The sequence below is a fragment of the Leptidea sinapis genome, chromosome 9 (assembly GCF_905404315.1).
Source record: "Leptidea sinapis chromosome 9, ilLepSina1.1, whole genome shotgun sequence".
Classification (NCBI taxonomy): Eukaryota; Metazoa; Arthropoda; class Insecta; order Lepidoptera; family Pieridae; genus Leptidea; species Leptidea sinapis.
Window position 1 is genome coordinate 3,739,069 of NC_066273.1, and position 19,216 is coordinate 3,758,284.

Consider the following 19,216-nt stretch of genomic DNA (forward strand, 5'->3'; position numbering starts at 1 on the left):
AGCTAGTATGTAGTGACCTATACCATAAAAAAACCAGACTATTTTCATCACCCTGAAAATGTAACGACCGGCGTAAAGTCTGGCTAGACAGATATTATTGAGACTATGAACGAAGATAGTTTAAAACCTGAGAGAAAAATCATTGTCCACTAAAGACAATTTTATACATGCTCGAAAAGTAGTACGTATTGACGAGACTTGATCATATTTCGGAATAAATCCATCTCTAACATGGTGACCCACGTTGTCGGAAAAATATATGAAAATCCATTTCTAAGGAATTTTCATATTGAATATTTTTGCTTAGAATGACACAGTATATGTCTGAGGAGCAAAATAATTCAAACAATTATTAACTATCCAATCTTTGTTCCAACAGTGGAAACATTGGTTGCTATGTTTACAGAGATTTAAGACGTTACATTTGAAAATACAATTGAGATGTACAGATCGCATGATCCCAAACTAGAAAGCTCTTATGAATATGAAACATCTCCCCTTTCGTTAGATCTCAATAGCGCTACAAAGAAGCAAATATACGAGTACATACGTTGCCTTAGAAGCAGATTATTTCGTTATTAAAAATTATGGGAAGAAAGAAACATATATGGGAGAAAGATATTATGGGAAGTTAATATAAAAGTGGAGTAGGGGCAATATAGCCCAGGGTGTCAATAGACCATAGGGTTTGGTAAAGGTTTATGCCAAAACTTTAGCAGTCAGTAATAGCCGTTGTAAATAGCTTCAGTTATCTAAGAAGAAAAAATAGTGTTTGAAAAAGCAGTGAAAGCTTTACCAAGACAACCCTAATAATACGAAATACATTTAAAAAAATGTGCTCTCATACAGTAGTAACATTTACAATATCTATGCTATCATAAAACTAGAGTCGACGTGTCTGTACATTAGATATTTTTTTCTTAACAGCGATTGTAGGTGATAAAAGGAGTGTGCAGCTGAACAAAAGAAAAAAAAATATAAAAATATAACCGTCTTTCTGTTTGTCACTTTTTCTGTACACGCTACTCTCTGGACAGTCTTTCATTAAACTTTCACGAATGCCTTCAGCGTAGCCTTGAGTAGCATTAAGGCTGTATCATGTATGTTAATCAAAATAGGTGCACGGAGAAAAAGATTATGTTTTTGTTGGCATGGTTGAACCCTATTCTACAATAACGAAGTTGCAGGCACAGCAAGCGAGCGTTACAAAAAAAAGTTACTTCACTATATAAAATACTGGGATTAAAGTTAACAGAGTAAGGAAGTAAAGTATTTATTTAAAAACTATCAATACCTTACTACCATATAATATGCCTTCAAAGTCACGTAGATTTCCTGGCTTCTAAAGGCATTTCAATAGCAGTACTTGATTACAATATCGCGTGACGAGACTTGAAGTCGCTATTCAATATAAAATATAGATGGTGTACGATCGTGCTGTGCCTTATTTCATCCACAAACAGCGTTCGTAATTAGAAAGCGAATATAGAACTCAGGAACGGAGGCACAAGGTTCACTCCGCCATGGATGTCACGTCGAGGGGTTGGGTAAGGTCAGTAACTCATCGCAAGCCTTTGTTGCCTGTGTGCTACGCAACAATAGTGATGCTATATTTCAGTCGCAAGGTTTTAAAACTCAAAACGAATATTATTCTGATGAAAAGTTAAAAACAGTCGCTGTTGAGTTTCGTGTATGCTTTTCTCACGAGCCCTACTATTTCCTAACATATGGTAGATTTACTAATCTAAAAGAAATATTTAGAATGACGATTCTGCCTACTTGAATAAAGTTTATTTAACTTTGAATTTGAAGTTATGATATTAAATGTCGTAACATACAACTCTTGGCAAATAATGCATAATTATTAATAAACTGTATTTAAATTTATTTCGATGTATCTCGAAAACGTTTTAACCGGTTGGAGGAAGTTTTGTACTTATAAAGGAATTTCCTTGAAAGCTATTCAATCAATTATTAAAATTGATACGTACAGACAAACTTAAAATGCTTTTTGGCAATAACGCTGTATGTACAGCAGCTTTAATTTTGCGGAGTAAATGGATTGGAATTCTATTCGGAATGAAAACAAAGAATAGATTAGCATCGAGGGTTAATCCTTGGATCGTACCATTAACATTCCTGCAGTGTTGCCTTAATGAAGGTTGCTTCCAGATACGGGCGCTTTCCGATTTCAACTCAGACCTTCAGTTGACCTTTACTGTTATACTGCGATAAACCGCATTTACTAACTACTGCTTAAAAGCAACGACAAATCCCTTGTTGAGCTGGCGGAAAAATTTTTGTTGAAATTTGAAAATCTTGAGGTACCTACTCGATTAATTAAAAATCGAAATATTTTTATTCAAAATAGGATGTGACATCACTTATTGAAAGTCAAAAACTTACCACCCATTCCAAAATGAATGCCTCAGACCTGAGAAGAACGGGCGCAACAACTCAGCGGGCTTTTTTCTTTTCATCGAAAAAATATGTTTACAAAGTAATATTGTACAATTAAACTTATTATTTAATAGCCTGAGGGCGGTCACTCCATTCCCAATTTGTAGTTTCATTAAGAAAGTCATTTATGTTATAGTTAACCTTTACCACACAAACGTTTTTTAACAATTCTTTTGAATAACGTGATTAAATTAACATTCGATTTGTTTCATACTAGCGTCCATAGCGTGAGCGATTAACATTTTTGTGAATAAAAAAAACAGCTCACAAAATCAATGAAGGAGTAAAAAAAGCTAGAATAAAAGCATTTTTATTTTTAATTCTTAATATTAAAAAGTTACATTGGGTGAGGCTTTTATCAGATTTAAGAATTCTAAAACAACATACCGTCGAGACAATAATCAATACGATAAAGACAACTGCCAGCTTCGACTAAATATAATGAGGAAAAAACTCAAAAAACGGGGTTTCTTTCTCGAAAATTTCCTCCTCCAAAAATAAACCAATCGTAAGGATATTTTGGAAACTGAAAAGGAGGGAAATATTGAGAAACGGACTGTTTGAATTTTTTCGCTTATTGTTGTTAAATTTGTATACTTATTTTCTGTTTGCGACCTATTATATCATTGAGCCTTTTTAAGCACTATTTGAAGTACCTACTATAAAAAGCAAAACAGAAAGATACAGATAATGATGCTTCTTGATCTTATTTGAAAAAAAAATGGATCTTAAAAACCAAGAAAAACAGAGGCAAGAACGTTTGTATCCAGGAAATGGCAACTAATGTTATATTTTTTTATGACAGTAAGGGACGAGACGAGCAGGACGTTCAGCTGATGGTTATTGATACGCCCTGCTCATTATAATGCAGTGCCGCTCGGGATTCTTGAAAAACCCTAAAATTCTGAGCGGCAGAACAACTACGCATGTCACCTTGAGACATAGGATGTTATGTATCATTTGCCCAGTAATTTCACTAGCTACGGCGCCCTTCAGACCGAAACACAGTACTGCCTCACGGCAGAAACAGGTGCCGTTGTGGTACCCATAATTTAGCCGGTATCTTGTGCAAAGGAGCCTCCCACTGGTAAGTATAGATGTTAGGTATTATTTTCCCTATCTAAATCTATTTTGATTACATTCTTAGTAACCGTTAAATAAGACCGCAAATAGCTATATTCTGAGATATTTTCCAATACGACACTTTTACTTATAATACAAATTTAATTACTTAACCGAAGAATAATCAGTAATAAATAAAAGTTATTTAAAAACGATCGTCCTATAAATGAATCGATATTCTACACACATAGATGTATTAATATGTTTTACTCTTTCAAGCCATCCCTCATAAATACGTTTTCTTCGGGTTTAGATCTGCCTGTACTCGGTGTAACTCTCTCGGGACGCGTTACACACAATTTATTGTCAGTTTATTACAATTTGTGGTTGCCCCTTCTATATAACCGCATTTATACGAGTTCTACCTGAACCCAACGATACTAATTTGCTCCAACTTATTCTTATAATTGATAGAAAAAATTACATACAAATATAAATTTCAAAACAATGAAATCCAAAAATATACAAAAAGATGCAGCTTTTTTTATGGAAAAGGAGGACAAACGAGCGTACCTGGTCACCTGGTGTTAAGTGATCACCGCCGCCCACATTCTCTTGCAACACCAGAGGAATCACAGGAGCGTTGCCGGCCTTAAAGGAAGGTGTACGCGCTTTTTTTGAAGGTACCCATGTCGTATCGTCCCGGAAACACCGCACAAGGAAGTTCATTCCACCGCTTAGTAGTACGTGGAAGAAAGCTCCTTGCAAACCGCACTGTGGAGGACCGCCACATATCCAGATGGTGGGGATGATATCCTAACTTGTTGCGTGACCTACGAAGGTGGAATTCGGCGGCAGGAATCGGGTTACATTGTTTAAAAAAAATCACCAAAGTAACTTTTACAGTTGGAGCCATGTTAATCATTCAATGAAGATAAAAATTGTATGAAAAATTATTTACTAATCTTATATCTTTAAACGAGCAATTCTTGTATATATATATATATATATATATATATATATATATATAATCTGAATCTCGGAAACGGCTCCAACGATTTTCATAAAATTAAGTATGCAGGGGGATTTCGGGGGTGATAAATCGATCTAGCTAGGTTTCAATTTAAAAAAAATTGTTTTATCCATGTTTGAATGAGAAACAGCTACAATAACATTAGAATAAAAAGGTAAATTTCGCCACTATATACAAGACTATTATAGCTCAGATGGGACATTGGGTGATCCGGAAAGCAGAAGACCCCGGTTCGAATCCAGATGTCCTATTAGTTTTTTTTTTGTTCAAGTTTTGTACATTCTTAAAAATCCGAGCAAGGCTCGGTCGTCCGGATATTACTATTTAACATGATAAAGTTTTGTTATTCTTGTAAAGACAATTATATGTTTGTAATAAATTAAAAATGCTAATTAATTACGAATTAAAACAATGTCGATCTTGTGCGAGAGAGGTAACCTAGCTCCACTCGCTCCCCAGCCTTAAGATGAGTGATTATTCTCATCATCATCATCTTACACGTCGCTGGACACAGAATATCAGCATTGTCATTAACCCTTCTCAGCCTTCAGAAAGGTGGCCTAAATTAATGTAAAATATCTCCAATTTCGGGCATTGGAAGTTAAATGGCCTAATCGTCATGTTACCACGTCACAAGGTACCGGTAAGGGCGCCAGAGAGTCGACCCGTAACATAACCCTAATTATAGCAATAACACGCGATCCTTCGAAATGGCTGTTACATTACCAAAAGGGCATAGCAAAAATCACTATAGAGGTCAGCATAGCCATCGAATCTCTTGTACGCGAATTATTTTTGTAGTTTTATTTTTGTAAATATTAGCTTTTTAAATTGCTATAAATAAAAAACGCATAAACTATTTATAGAAAGTATGATTGCGCTATAAAAGCCAATAAGCGCCGTTAAATAGCGAACAGTCGTGAATTATTATTGCATTTGACATAATATATAACATTGACAATTAATATCATATTACATTGACATTTGACACAGTGTCAAACAAGTAAACACGTAAAAAGTTTTTGAGTGAAATAATAAAAACTTTTGTCTTGTTTTAATCACTGACCTCTGCTATATACCACTGGACTGGCGTCTGTCAAAGCGATTTTGTGCCTGTTTGATATTCGCCATTTTGTCGCTGTTGGCCATGTAGCGAGTGTCTGCGGTACCAAAACTAGTGATGATAACCTCAGAAAACATCGATAGATGGTGGGAAACTATTTACAAAAAAATTGTGTACTTTATTACGGTAATTCTTGAAGCATAACTAACGCAGAAAACGAACGAAATTTGTTCAAAATGTAAAAATACTTCAGAGTCTTGTACGTTCCTTCGCAGCCATTTGTATTATAAGTACGTCAAAATTAGTTCTCTGGACACTCACGAGTGGCGCTCCAAATAGGCACAAAAAATTTGCTGTCAAACATATGCAACAACCTGTCCAGTTGTATTTATACAGGTCAGTGTTTATAATGATCCTAAAATGAGCACATGTCATTTAAATCCCAATATGTCTACTGTAGTATCCTATACTCAAATGTAGTATACCTAATGAGTGATGAGAAGATCCGCTATTTATATCTTTTAAGTTTTTCTTTGGTGCATTATGGCGGTATTTGGCGAGTATATATCGTTGCATTTATTAAAATATATTTTGAAATGAAAACTGACAAATTGAGAGAGATTAAAATAATGTTGTATTAATCCATCTTTCTATTTTTTATTATAGAATCCATTTACTATGGCATTGACATTGGCATTGATATAAGGCATTTACTATTTGACGTTTGAGTATGTTTGTTGCATCATTTTACGTATTATATTGTAATTGAAGTAATTTGTAAATCGATGGAAATGTAAATCTTGATATAAAAGTGTGGCAATGAGATTCTTGCTACTTCTTCTCATTAGCTCAACCCTTTACGATGTCGCGATAGATTCAATAAAAAAATATTTTATATTATTATATAAAGTGTCATTTCCGTGACCTACATGAATAATTTTGATTTTTATGTCCTTTACAGTGGACCGGAGATTATTATCATAAGTTAAGATTGCTTTGACTTTCCTTAATGTATTATAATGAATGCGACATGTATATTTGTTTAAATAAAATTCTTTTATAGAAGTGCAACGATAACTTATCGTATTAATACGCTATATGGTTTAAATTTATTTATGAGTTCCTAGTACCAAGAATGACTGCCGATAAAAAATATTGACGGCTGTATTCTTAAAGTAATATAATGCCTTATTATCATTTAATATTTAGAAGGACGATTATTCAACTCTATGAAATGGTTTCGTTCGCCTACCTACAAGTAGGTGAGAGTTTTGTCGACCCCGATTTTGGCGTAAGTCTGTGCAAAGAGTAAATGAAATTACGGGATCCAATATTTTCCCAAGTCTAAGTACTAGGTGATAGATATTGGTAGACATTCCATATTCATAAAAGCTTAAATATCATCTTCACCTCACAAAACAATATTTCAGTGCACAAATTTATATGAGACATGGGAATGAGATTTTTCAGGGATTAAAAAAATATTGAGTAAGCATTATGTTATGGAATCAATAATTATTTAAAATTAGATGCGCCGTCGTACGCGTGGACTCAACAAGCAAAAAAATACTATGCCTGCCAGTAGTTATTGCGTTTTGCGCGGACATTTCACCAGTGGGAGGCTCCTTTGCACAGTCTACAGCATACAGCATACATAGCTAAGCTATTTCTGCCGTGAAGCAGTACTAAGTAAGCATTATTGTGTTTCGGTCTGAAGGGCACCGTAGCAAGTGAAATTACTGGTTTGGGTTTATCAAGAATCCTGAGCAGCACTGCATTGTAATTGGCAGAGCGTACCAATTTCCATCAGCTGAACGTCTTGCTCTGCTATTTTCATTAAAGAACACCAAAATTCTAAGAGTACATGTTTGGATTCGTATTGTTTGTAGAACAGACACCAAGTATTCTTTTAAATATGCAATGTTCAGTTTTTACTTTCTTACGATTATATAATATTATATATGCTGTTAACGTGATATCCTGTTGAAACCAATTTACACGTGTTTCGCGTGTGGATGCCTCGGGTAGAGACGAAGCATGTTTGGAATTGTTTTCAGCAGTTTCACCGGCCGTCCAGTCGAGAGTTCGGCGGGAGTCGATTCTTCCGTGGGTGAGGCATGTAAGCCCTTACCTATACCGTGTGGCCGGGTGGTGCAAATAAATATCTTCAGCGATGATAAGTTGAGCGTAAATCGTTGCCGCCATTCACGGGCATGTGTGGCTTCTTATGCTTAACACAGAGAACTAAATAATGTAATAAATATACAACGAGTCATAACATTCAGTGAGCATGTAGGTCAGATTGAGTATCGTTAATCAAAAATTGTTGTTGTATGAACACACAGCGTTCGTAGCAAGTACAGTGCAATTATTGCAGTTCGGCAGAACCAACTGTGGCTGACACGCGATACAACGATTTGGCTTCAAGAGAAAACATTACTGCTGACACCCTTTTTAACCGACTCCAAAAAATGAGGTTGTCAATTCGTCGGTATTTATTTTTATGTTTGTTACCTCAGAACTTTCGACTGGGTGATCCGATTTTGATAATTCTTTGTTTATTTGAAAGCTGGTGCTTCCCGTGTGGTCCCATGCATCCGACAATGGTATCCATGAGAAAACCATAAAAATCTTAAATTTGCTATAAGTATGTGGGCGACAAATTTACGTATAACTCAATATCGCGCCAAACGATTTTGATGATTCTTTTTTTTAGGAAAGGATATACTTTAAAGGTAGTTTGGTGAGAATTTGGTTAGGTTCTGGTCACCTACCGTAACGTCGTTATGGTCAAGTAATTGTCGTAGTCGAATATGATAATCAATGGATCTCCTTAAAGACTGCGGTAAGAGTAAGTAACAAAGTAAGGGTGCGATCTGTGGAAGAATTTCTAATTGTCTTTAATCAAATTGCAATGCGCTTGCGTTCATTGCTGCATAGCAAAATTTAGTGCATCAACACATATTTAGACAAAATAATAGTTAGTGTACATCAGATTCATTCAAAATTTAAAAAAAAACAACCAACTTCAAATACAATAGATATACTCGTAATATGCACTACAAAGTATAAAATATTGCGTATTTTTATACAATCCAATTAATTACTCTAATTCTACACCGATCCAAAAATAACAATAATCGTTACTAGAATTAGATTAATTAATTAGATTGTATAAAAATACGCAATTATTTTAAGTGCATATTAAATCTATTGTTTTGGAATAGAGTTTTTGAAGTCCGTTGTTTTTTTGTTTTATTTTTTAAATTTAAGAATTGAAAAATAACATACCGTCGCGCTAAGATGAATCATCAATGCCATCGTCTCGGGCCAGAATTGGGCGAGTCATCTTCTGAGAATGCCTCGTGTAGAGGCGAAACACGTGTCGAAGCGTAATAATCAAGAAAACTCACAACATTTGGAAGGTTTTGGAAACTGAATTCGAAGGAAATATTCTGTGTTCGTCTGTTTTAAATTTTTCACTCATTTTGCAATTCATCATCAGGGGAGGGGATCAAGCTAAATCTATCCAAATCTCACTTAGAGGGAGGGGGGCTCTTGGCAAATATTACGTAATTATTTTTCTAGCTAACGGTGGTATTTAACGGTGTTAAATTGCGTCAAAAATTATTTCTAGAATAAAATATGGCCAAATGTAACACAATAGTTGTTGTCGTATTCATCCGAACCCCGCAGAGCTGCGAAGTATCACTCGATTGTTTAAGCACTATCAACGAAGTGTATCGACTGACAGACAGATTTATTTAAAATCACTTGGATGTGTGGGTTCCAGTAGTCACTCTAGAGGGCGTACACGAGTCTCCATGGAATGAATTAGAATAAAGAATAAGACCAAGACCATAGGACTGAGATGGAAGCTCTATAAGACGTCTCGTAATAACATTACCCAAACGAGCATTACATAATTAAGCATAGCTAAGTATCATTTAACCCAATAAAATAAAGTGCACAGCGAGCCTGACTAGTCTTCACTTCAAACAACCGTGTTAGTTTAAGACCAAGACAACAGGACGACAAGACAGTCTTCACCTCAAAAAACGGGTAGTTTAAGACCACATGACTGAGATGGAAGCTCTATTAGTAGTCTCGAGCTAACTTTACCCGGCTCGTTACATAATTAAGCATAGCTCCGTCTCATTCAATCACGTAAAATGAAGTACACAGCGCGTCTAAACAAGGCTTCACTTCTAAAAGTGAGAGTTTAAGACCAAGACCACAGGACTGAGATGGAAGCTCTATTAGTAGTCGCAAGCTAACTTTACCCGGCTCGTTACATAATTGCGCATTACTCAGTCTCATTCAATCACGTAAAATTAAGTGCACAGCGCGCCTAAGCAAGGCTTCACTTCAAAAAGTGAGAGTTTAAGACCAAGACCACAGGACTAAGATTTGATTGTCCAGATCTTCTTTCGACAATTTCATTGATAACTTCGTCAACTGCACTACGCTATAGCCGTTTATTGTATATACCTCAATCATCTACTAACTACCGGAGCAATAGTTATATCTTGCGAGCTAGCACCACCTGTAATAAACTAAGCAGTGAAATAATTAATATGGATATTTTTAGTACAACTGTCAAAGCAATGAAACAATGTAACATGAAAACATTTTTTGAATCCTAACCTGTAAATATCAAGTGTGCTTATTATTAGATTATAATTTTACATGTTTACTCTTTATCATTTTGCTTCTTACTACTTCTATTGTCTATTAGTGAATATCTATAATTAGCTCTAAGTTTCTATTGTATTTTTATTTTGTGTAAATAGCTGTTGATATTCCTTGAAATAAATAAATAAAGATGGCAGCTCTATTAGTAGTCTCGAGCTAACTTTACCCGGCTCGTTACATAATTGAGCATAGCTCTGTCTCATTCAATCAGGTAAAATTAGGTACACAGCGCGCCTAAACAGGCTTCACTTCAAAAAGTGAGAGTTTAAGACCAAGATCACAGGAATAAGATGGAAGCTCTATTAGAAGTCTCGAGCTAACTTTACCCGGCTCGTTACATAATTCAGCATTACTCAGTCTCATTCAATCACATAAAATAAAGTGTACACCTACATAGTTACAAATGTTACCCCTTCACAAGTGTAGGGTTAAATTTAAATTTGTATTGACGTCATACAATGTCTAGCCATAAAACAGGCGTCCCGACTCCCGGCCCACGCACTTGATGCTAGTCCAATACTTGGTGGCGCGTTGTAATCCGGACGCCCACTTGTCTGTGTCAACTTGAAAGGTTCTTAATTTGTCATTCTGGCCTTTGCTAGTGTTAAGCTGTAACTAGTGTGGGGCATATTAAAATTAAAATATTTTTCTTCAAAGTAGGATTTAAAATAACTTCGAACGTCAGCCTAAGAAAAACTCAGCCGGCTTTTTTTATTTCGTTAAAATATATGTAATATTGTACAATAACATTAATAAATGTATAGCCTGAGGGCATTCGCTCCATTCCCTCAATAACATTATGTTATAGTAACCTTTAAACCACAAACTTTTTTAACAATTCTTTTCTTTGAATTTCGTAACACATTTATTTCGTGGGATCATGTTGTAAGTTTTTTATTAAAAGACATTTTTACACCCTGTAAACATACAGTATGAACGCATTCATCTAAATCTACTTTCAGATACATAATTATGAACATTGAACTACATCTGAGTGGCTCCCAAGTGCGCAATAATGTCCTGTTAACACAAGGTTGTCTCAAGTTTATCTCAATGATTAATATTATATTGGTTCAATATGTATACATCTATAATCTACGTAATAAAACCAGCTTTAGGGAATCGCGCCATCGTACAAGATAAAATACGAAGTACTTTTGCAACCCGCCATTTTGGTTTTTTATTGTTTGCTTTATTGCCGTTTTCAATAACGTATCTCTAGTTACGGATATATTGCTATCAGCGTTTACGGCCGTTTTCAATAACCTATCTCTAGTTACGGATACATTGCTATCACCGTTTACGGACGTTTTCAATAACATATCTCTAGTTACGGATATATTGCTTCTACCGTTTACGACCGTTTTCAATAACGTATCTCTAGTTACGGATATAGTGCTATTACCGTTTACGGCCGTTTTCAATAACGTATCTCTAGTTACGGATATATTGCTATTACCGTTTACGGTCGTTTTCAATAACGTATCTCTAGTTACGGATATATTGCTATTACCGTTTACGGTCGTTTTCAATAACGTATCTCTAGTTACGGATATATTGCTATTACCGTTTACGGTCGTTTTCAATAACGTATCTCTAGTTACGGATATATTGCTATTACCGTTTACGGTCGTTTTCAATAACGTATCTCTAGTTACGGATATATTGCTATTACCGTTTACGGTCGTTTTCAATAACGTATCTCTAGTTACGGATATATTGCTATTACCGTTTACGGTCGTTTTCAATAACGTATCTCTAGTTACGGATACATTGCTATTACCGTTTACGGTCGTTTTCAATAACGTATCTCTAGTTACGGATATATTGCTATTACCGTTTACGGTCGTTTTCAATAACGTATCTCTAGTTACGGATATATTGCTATTACCGTTTACGGTCGTTTTCAATAACGTATCTCTAGTTACGGATATATTGCTATTACCGTTTACGGTCGTTTTCAATAACGTATCTCTAGTTACGGATATATTGCTATTACCGTTTACGGTCGTTTTCAATAACGTATCTCTAGTTACGGATACATTGCTATTACCGTTTACGGTCGTTTTCAATAACGTATCTCTAAATACGGATATATTGCTATTACCGTTTACGGTCGTTTTCAATAACGTATCTCTAGTTACGGATATAGTGCTATTACCGTTTACGGCCGTTTTCAATAACGTATCTCTAGTTACGGATATATTGCTATTACCGTTTACGGTCGTTTTCAATAACGTATCTCTAGTTACGGATATATTGCTATTACCGTTTACGGTCGTTTTCAATAACGTATCTCTAAATACGGATATATTGCTATTACCGTTTACGGTCGTTTTCAATAACGTATCTCTAGTTACGGATATAGTGCTATTACCGTTTACGGTCGTTTTCAATAACGTATCTCTAGTTACGGATATATTGCTATTACCGTTTACGGTCGTTTTCAATAACGTATCTCTAGTTACGGATACATTGCTATTACCGTTTACGGTCGTTTTCAATAACGTATCTCTAGTTACGGATATATTGCTATTACCGTTTACGGTCGTTTTCAATAACGTAGCTCTAGTTACGGATATATTGCTATCACCGTTTACGGCCGTTTTCATATTGCTTTGGTAGGTCTAAGAATCGTCATCTATTTTTATACTAACCCCAAAAATTTTAATTATTGAATTTTATTTTTATTACTTTATATCACAATACAACGTTTGCTGGGTCAGCTAGTATATAAGAGATTTCCACCTAGATATTGACTAATCACGATATCACTGTAACCATAAGGCGATAGAAACTTGAAATTTGGTAGGAATATTCCTCTCAGCTATGAACGGATTTTACAAAATCAAACAGTGCAACGTGTGTCGGGTCAGTTAGTAGTCGATATATTCATTCATTCATACACTCACACCTTGTTCCAGTCCTTACAAACCTCACGCACTTCCTCTACTCTTCATATATGCTCGCCAGTTGCGGGTGCTTCGGACCTTTCCTTTTCTCAAAACGTCCCCAATTTGGTCGACGAATGTTCTACGAGGTCTCCCGCCACCAACTTGCCCACACACACTTGCCTTATATATTTGATGCGTCATTATTTCTTCACTCATTCGCTCCACGTGTCCAAACCATTTCAGCATTCCTTTTTCAGTCTTTATCAGTAGATATATTATTTGCTTTAAATTAAAAAAAAATGTAAAAATTTGTACACGAGTAGTAAAACAATAGTTTTTTTTCTATTTACAGGACAACTTACCTATTCAGGAACTGCTTGCAGATTGTCATACATCTGAAACAAAACAAAAAACTGTGAATAAAGAGTCGAAAACAAAACATAATATGCAAAAGCTTTGGTGGTAAATTAAACAAATCAAATCTTAGTTATAATATATACCCAATGACGTTCTGTATATACAATGCACGTCATACAAAATCAAAGCCGAAATATGTGCGGCATGCCACAAATGACACCATAATAAGCTTGGACTGCTATGTCTATACATTTCTGCGTTTACTCTAGTTGCTTAAAATATTATTGGTCAATAGGCAGCAATGTAAACACTTCTTCAGTTTACCAGTTACCAGTGGGAGGCTCTTTTGCACAGGATGCTGGCTAGATTATGAGTACCACAACGGCGCCTATTTCTGCCGTGAAGCAGTAATGTGATAGCATTACTGTGTTTGAGCCTGAAGGGCGCCGTAGCTAGTGAAATTACTGGGCAAATGAGACCTAAGATCTTATGTTTCTAGGTTACGAGCGCAGTTGTAGTGCCGCTCAGAATATTTGGGGTTTTTCAAGAATCCTATTCGGCACTGCATTGTAATGGGCAGGGCGTATCTATTACCATCAGCTGAACGTCCTGCTCGCCCCTTATTTCTTTTTCTCGTTCCTTATTTTCATAAAAAAAAATTTAAGCTAAGTATTTTGAATTTAGAACCCAATTTCGACAGAGACGTCAGTGGAGTAGCAGTTAGGTATTTTTTAACCCAGACGAAAGAGAGGGTAGCTATAAGTTTAACGTTTGTCAGTCTGTCCCTATTTTCTGATCAAGATCTGTTCAGTCGGAGGTTTTTACGTTTTTAATCAAAAATCACACTCATATGATAAAGGCGAAAGTTTGTATGTTTATTTTTTAAATTGTTAAATTTTGTCTTTGAGACATAGACAGGGTATCATTTTTGGCATTTGTAATGTAAGCGGACACCAACATGTCTTGGTATGACAGCATTTGTCAAATTATAAATATTGATAATTGGACTTTTGTGTGTGCGTCAATTTGACTAAATTGACAAAATGTATCGACTTTCGAAAGAGATTTCAATACTTTTAATGTTATAAAAGTTTTTATGAGTATGAATTTTCAAACGCTTAAATCTTTTAGGGGTGATATATAAATCAACCTCGAGGAAATGATTCGAGTAAAATTCTTCACAACTCGCTCTTGCTAATTCCCCTTCACTATTTCGTGTACGGAAAAGCTGAAAAAGATTAGCTTTTCCAGATTTGCGTTGTTAATATCAATTATAACTAGATTACGATACGTCTGTGATACCGTGTAAACAACACTAGTTTGTAATTTTTCATATTCACTGACAATGACTTTCCGTACAAAAAATACAATATATGCTAATCATTGTTCACTTGGCCTTTAAAAAAATTTCATTTCTGACTGTGTGCTTGTCACGTCCTTTCATCTGTCATACCAGTGATACGTCACACCATCTTTTTTTTTGCGTTATTAAAGTATTATTTTAGCACTCTTCTATAGCACACTTAGGCTTAGTGATTGACACACAGTTGACACTTGATATACGACTAAGGAGAAAAGTGTGCTTATATTATCTTTTAGCACACTTTTGCCATTCCGCTTTCAGACTGCGAATGATATTTCCATATGTATAGAACGTCATTGTATACACTAGAAAAACAGACTAAAAGGAATCCGCCAGAGCCCTACGAAAAATTCTGTATTTTAATTTTCTTATCTTCTCATAAACTTTCTCTATAATCATATTAAGCTTTCAGTCATACTTCTTTTACAGTTACCATATAAGTAAGTAACTACACTTTTATACAAATGATTTGAGTTTTCTTTAGTGTTAATTCCGCCAATATTTGTCTTTAAACAATTCGACACGTGCTTCGCCTCTACACGCCAAAATCTCGCGTCCTGAGGATGCCTCGTGTAGAGGCGAAACACGTGTCGAATTGTTTATAGACAAATATTGGCGGAATAAACACTAAAGAAAACTCAAATCATTTGTAAAATTATGGATTATGAAAATTATGGATATGTTTTATCATGGTTTGAATATCGTTAATATTGTTATCACTAAATAGAATATTCTATCTCCATCTATATAGATCGACTTTGGGTTAGTAATTTTTGTTTGCTGTAGATTTAGGAAAAAGTTTTGCACTTTTGCAAATTCGAAAAATTAATGCTTACGTAACAATAATCATCTTTGACATGACACCAAAACAAAACAAACAACTAAATTAACTCTGCGCAATACATATTGTACCCTTGTGTATTCCAATAAGAAAATTACGAATAAATAATATTCTTGTTTTACTTAGCGCCGAAGTTATGCTACTCCAATATTTATTACTGTCAAAATTTGGAGAAGCAAATGTAACCTTATCCCAAACGAACAATGTTCATATTCGGTATTCTGTCTGCAAACCCAAATATTCTTTGGACTTATACAGGGAACTTTTATTAAAATCTTGTCCTTGTTTATGAAAAGTTGAAAATTTTCTGCATCGGATATTTATTCGGTGAAACCAATATTAAATTTTGATTTGTTGTGTTAGTTCTACTTCAACAATATAATTTTAAATTTTACACATACCTGTTTACCTACAGAGACCTACCTACCTACCTTTCTTTTGAATTACTGAATTTTCCCTATGTTCGTAAAAAGATGAGCTCGTGAGAAGAACATACAAGAAACTCAACGAAAATAGTGCCATTTTCAATCTAATAGATTATTTATAATGGCTGTAATATACATAACAAATTAGTTTGTAAGGTGCTGCATACAATATATGAGTCGTGTTTAAATGATATAAATTATTTTTATATAAAGTATAAACTGTATCAATATAATTTATCGTATAATAGATGCATCAACCTTTAGAGCTTGAACATTGTTTGTGTAAGGATGCTTCGTGAACATGATGGTCGTGATTACTGTCATAATTAGTAATAGCATCCACCAAATATGATTCATTAGGGCTCTACCTGGCAGAAGGTATGGAGGAACGTCTAATGGTGTCTAGGAAATCCATCACCTTTTATTGACATCTTGAATTGAAGCGGTTGCGAAAACTAAAACAAACAGCAATAGCAAATTTCAAAAAGATTTTTCTCAATCCTTTGCGTATGTTTTTCTAAATCGTCGTTAATATAGACACGTATAAATTACGGTGGTCACTTAATATTAATATTTAAATGCATTTTTATAAACACTACAGTAAATTTATCAAATACATACTAATACCATAATTCAAAATCTTCAGTTTTTTTTTTATGGAGAAGGAGGAACGAACAAACGACCGTACGGGTCACCTGGTGTTAAGTGATCACCGCCACCCACATTCTCTTGCAACAACAGAGGAATCACAGGAGCGTTGCCGGCCATTAAATAATGTGGACGCGCTTTTTTTGAAGGTACCCGTATTATCCTGGAAACACCGCACAAGGAAGCTCATACCACAGCTTTGAAGTACGTTATGAAAACATTTCTCTTTAAAGGCCGATCCCAATATACTATCTAAAGATAGAGATAAATTACTACCTTCTACTGTCAGTAATTAGCTGTCAATAATCTGAAGCTGTCTCAATACACCCGATAAGTCATTCTTATCGCATTACATTGGGACGCGTGAATTTAAATTTCCATACAAACTTCTATCGCTGGTAAGCTATACGTCGTCGCATTGACAGACAGCGTGTACGGATAAGGTGAGTTACCATCGATTAGTTTATTGGGACATAAAAGTCAACTACAGTTACGATTTTTATCTCAGGTAAGAGATAGACTGAATTTTGGGAACAGTCGTAAATGAATTCTACCTTTCGCTTGAAGTGTACGTAGGTAGGTAGAGTCTGTCAAGGGTAAATTACGAGGCGTGTTAAACAACAAATACGTCATAATAACTTGCTTACAACATTAGTCTCAAAACCTAGCAATTAACAATGACAAAATAATACAATGAAGACTGCTTATATGAAAGTTTTACGCGAAGACAGGGGTAAGTAGTTGTAAAAATGTTAATTGGACTTAGTTTCAGACAGCATTAAGTAAAGCCAGGATAATTCACAGTAGCTGCAGCCACTAAAGCTAAGTGCATTCAAAGGTATTGCGTGTGGCGCCAGTCACGGACGTACTCATCGTCATTCATGTGAATTGGGTATAACAACAAAACACGCGATACATACACACTTATATTGGGTATAGTAATCAACGCATAATTACAAATAGTAATGAGATAGCTTCATGTATTCCGAAACAGTTTTTACATTTTTTTTTTAAACTTGCTACTTATAACTAAGTTAGTGCACTTAATTCTTATTGATTTAATATGGATCCCTTTCGGGTTAAGCCCCCTCCATCTTTCTCTGTGCTGGCATCTTCTCATCCATTCCTTTCTCGTTATCGCCAGTATGTCATCAACCTATCGTCTCTTGCGTCTTCCGACTTAGTCTGTCCTGTCCGTCCCTTCCATTTTGTGTTTTATGCAGCAGATATGTCCCGCCACTGCCATATTTGATTACTTATTACAGAGTATCTGCTGACAGCTTGTTTTTTCCTTATAGTTTCGCTTCTAATTTTTTACTTCTATTGCTCATTGTTTTTTTTTTTATGGAATAGGAGGACAAACGAGCGAACGGGTCACCTGGTGTTAAGTGATCACCGCCGCCCACAATCTCTTGGAACACCAGAGGAATCACAAGAGCGTTGCCGGCCTTTAAGGAAGGTATACGCGCTTTTTTTGAAGGTACCCATGTCGTATCGTCCCAGAAACACCGCACAAGGAAGCTCATTCCACAGCTTAGTAGTACGAGTAAGAAAGCTCCTTGAAAACCGCACTGTGGAGGACCACCACTCATCCAAATGGTGGGGATGATATCCTATCTTGTGGCGTGTCGTGCGTTTGTGTTATTATTGTCCTTTAAGAATAGTTTCATTTTGTTTCCAAAAACAAATGATAATATAATATGTATAATAAACGCATTACGGTTCTAAGTAGAACAACGAGATAACAAGGAAATCATAATGCCAAATGCATAGCAAAATCGACTTGTTAAACTTTATACCAAAGAGTATAATAATATATAGGGATATATATTATATAAAAAAGAGCCCTCTCTACGCATTATGAGCTGTCTATTTGAAAACTAGCGCCATCTGGAGATTGGCCCCGAAAATAACTATATATACGCTCGAAATTATATAAAATTCATTTGTAAACATTCTGTCCCACCCCCGCTTTATACACATAATATAAATTAGTCACTATATAGCTATACTATTCTTTTTATTGTTGCTTTTGTGGAAGTGCCACCACAATTTAGCTAATGTGAGGTTGAGGTAGGCTACCAAGTATCATATATTTGTGGCGGTGTATGATGAGTTTTCAAGATTGAATGGTATATCGCAATAAATAAAAAAAATAACAAAAACACAACCTACTTCAAAAAACAACTACTCCAAAAAATAGATATTATATGCATCAAAAAGTAAAAAAAAAATATACAATCTAATTCTTGTAACAACTATTGTAATTTTTGGAGTCGGTGTCAGCCAAGGCACTGTTTTGGAATATTTTTTTTGAAGTCGGTTGTTTCTCTTTGTTACATTTTTTTTTTTTTGGTGAATCGAAATCGAATTGA

At 35.1% G+C, this 19,216-nt stretch overlaps 1 protein-coding gene across 6 annotated transcripts in view; it reads right to left on the minus strand.

Annotated features, from left to right (window-relative positions):
• LOC126965927 (kinesin-like protein unc-104) overlaps window positions 1-19,216 on the minus strand; it is a 211,160-nt gene that overhangs the window by 186,857 nt on the left and 5,087 nt on the right. For all 6 annotated transcript variants that reach the window (XM_050809719.1, XM_050809718.1, XM_050809722.1 and 3 more), the window contains exon 2: window positions 13,570-13,602. The gene's annotated coding sequence lies outside the window, so the exon portion shown is untranslated. The remainder of the gene's footprint in view (window positions 1-13,569; window positions 13,603-19,216) is intronic.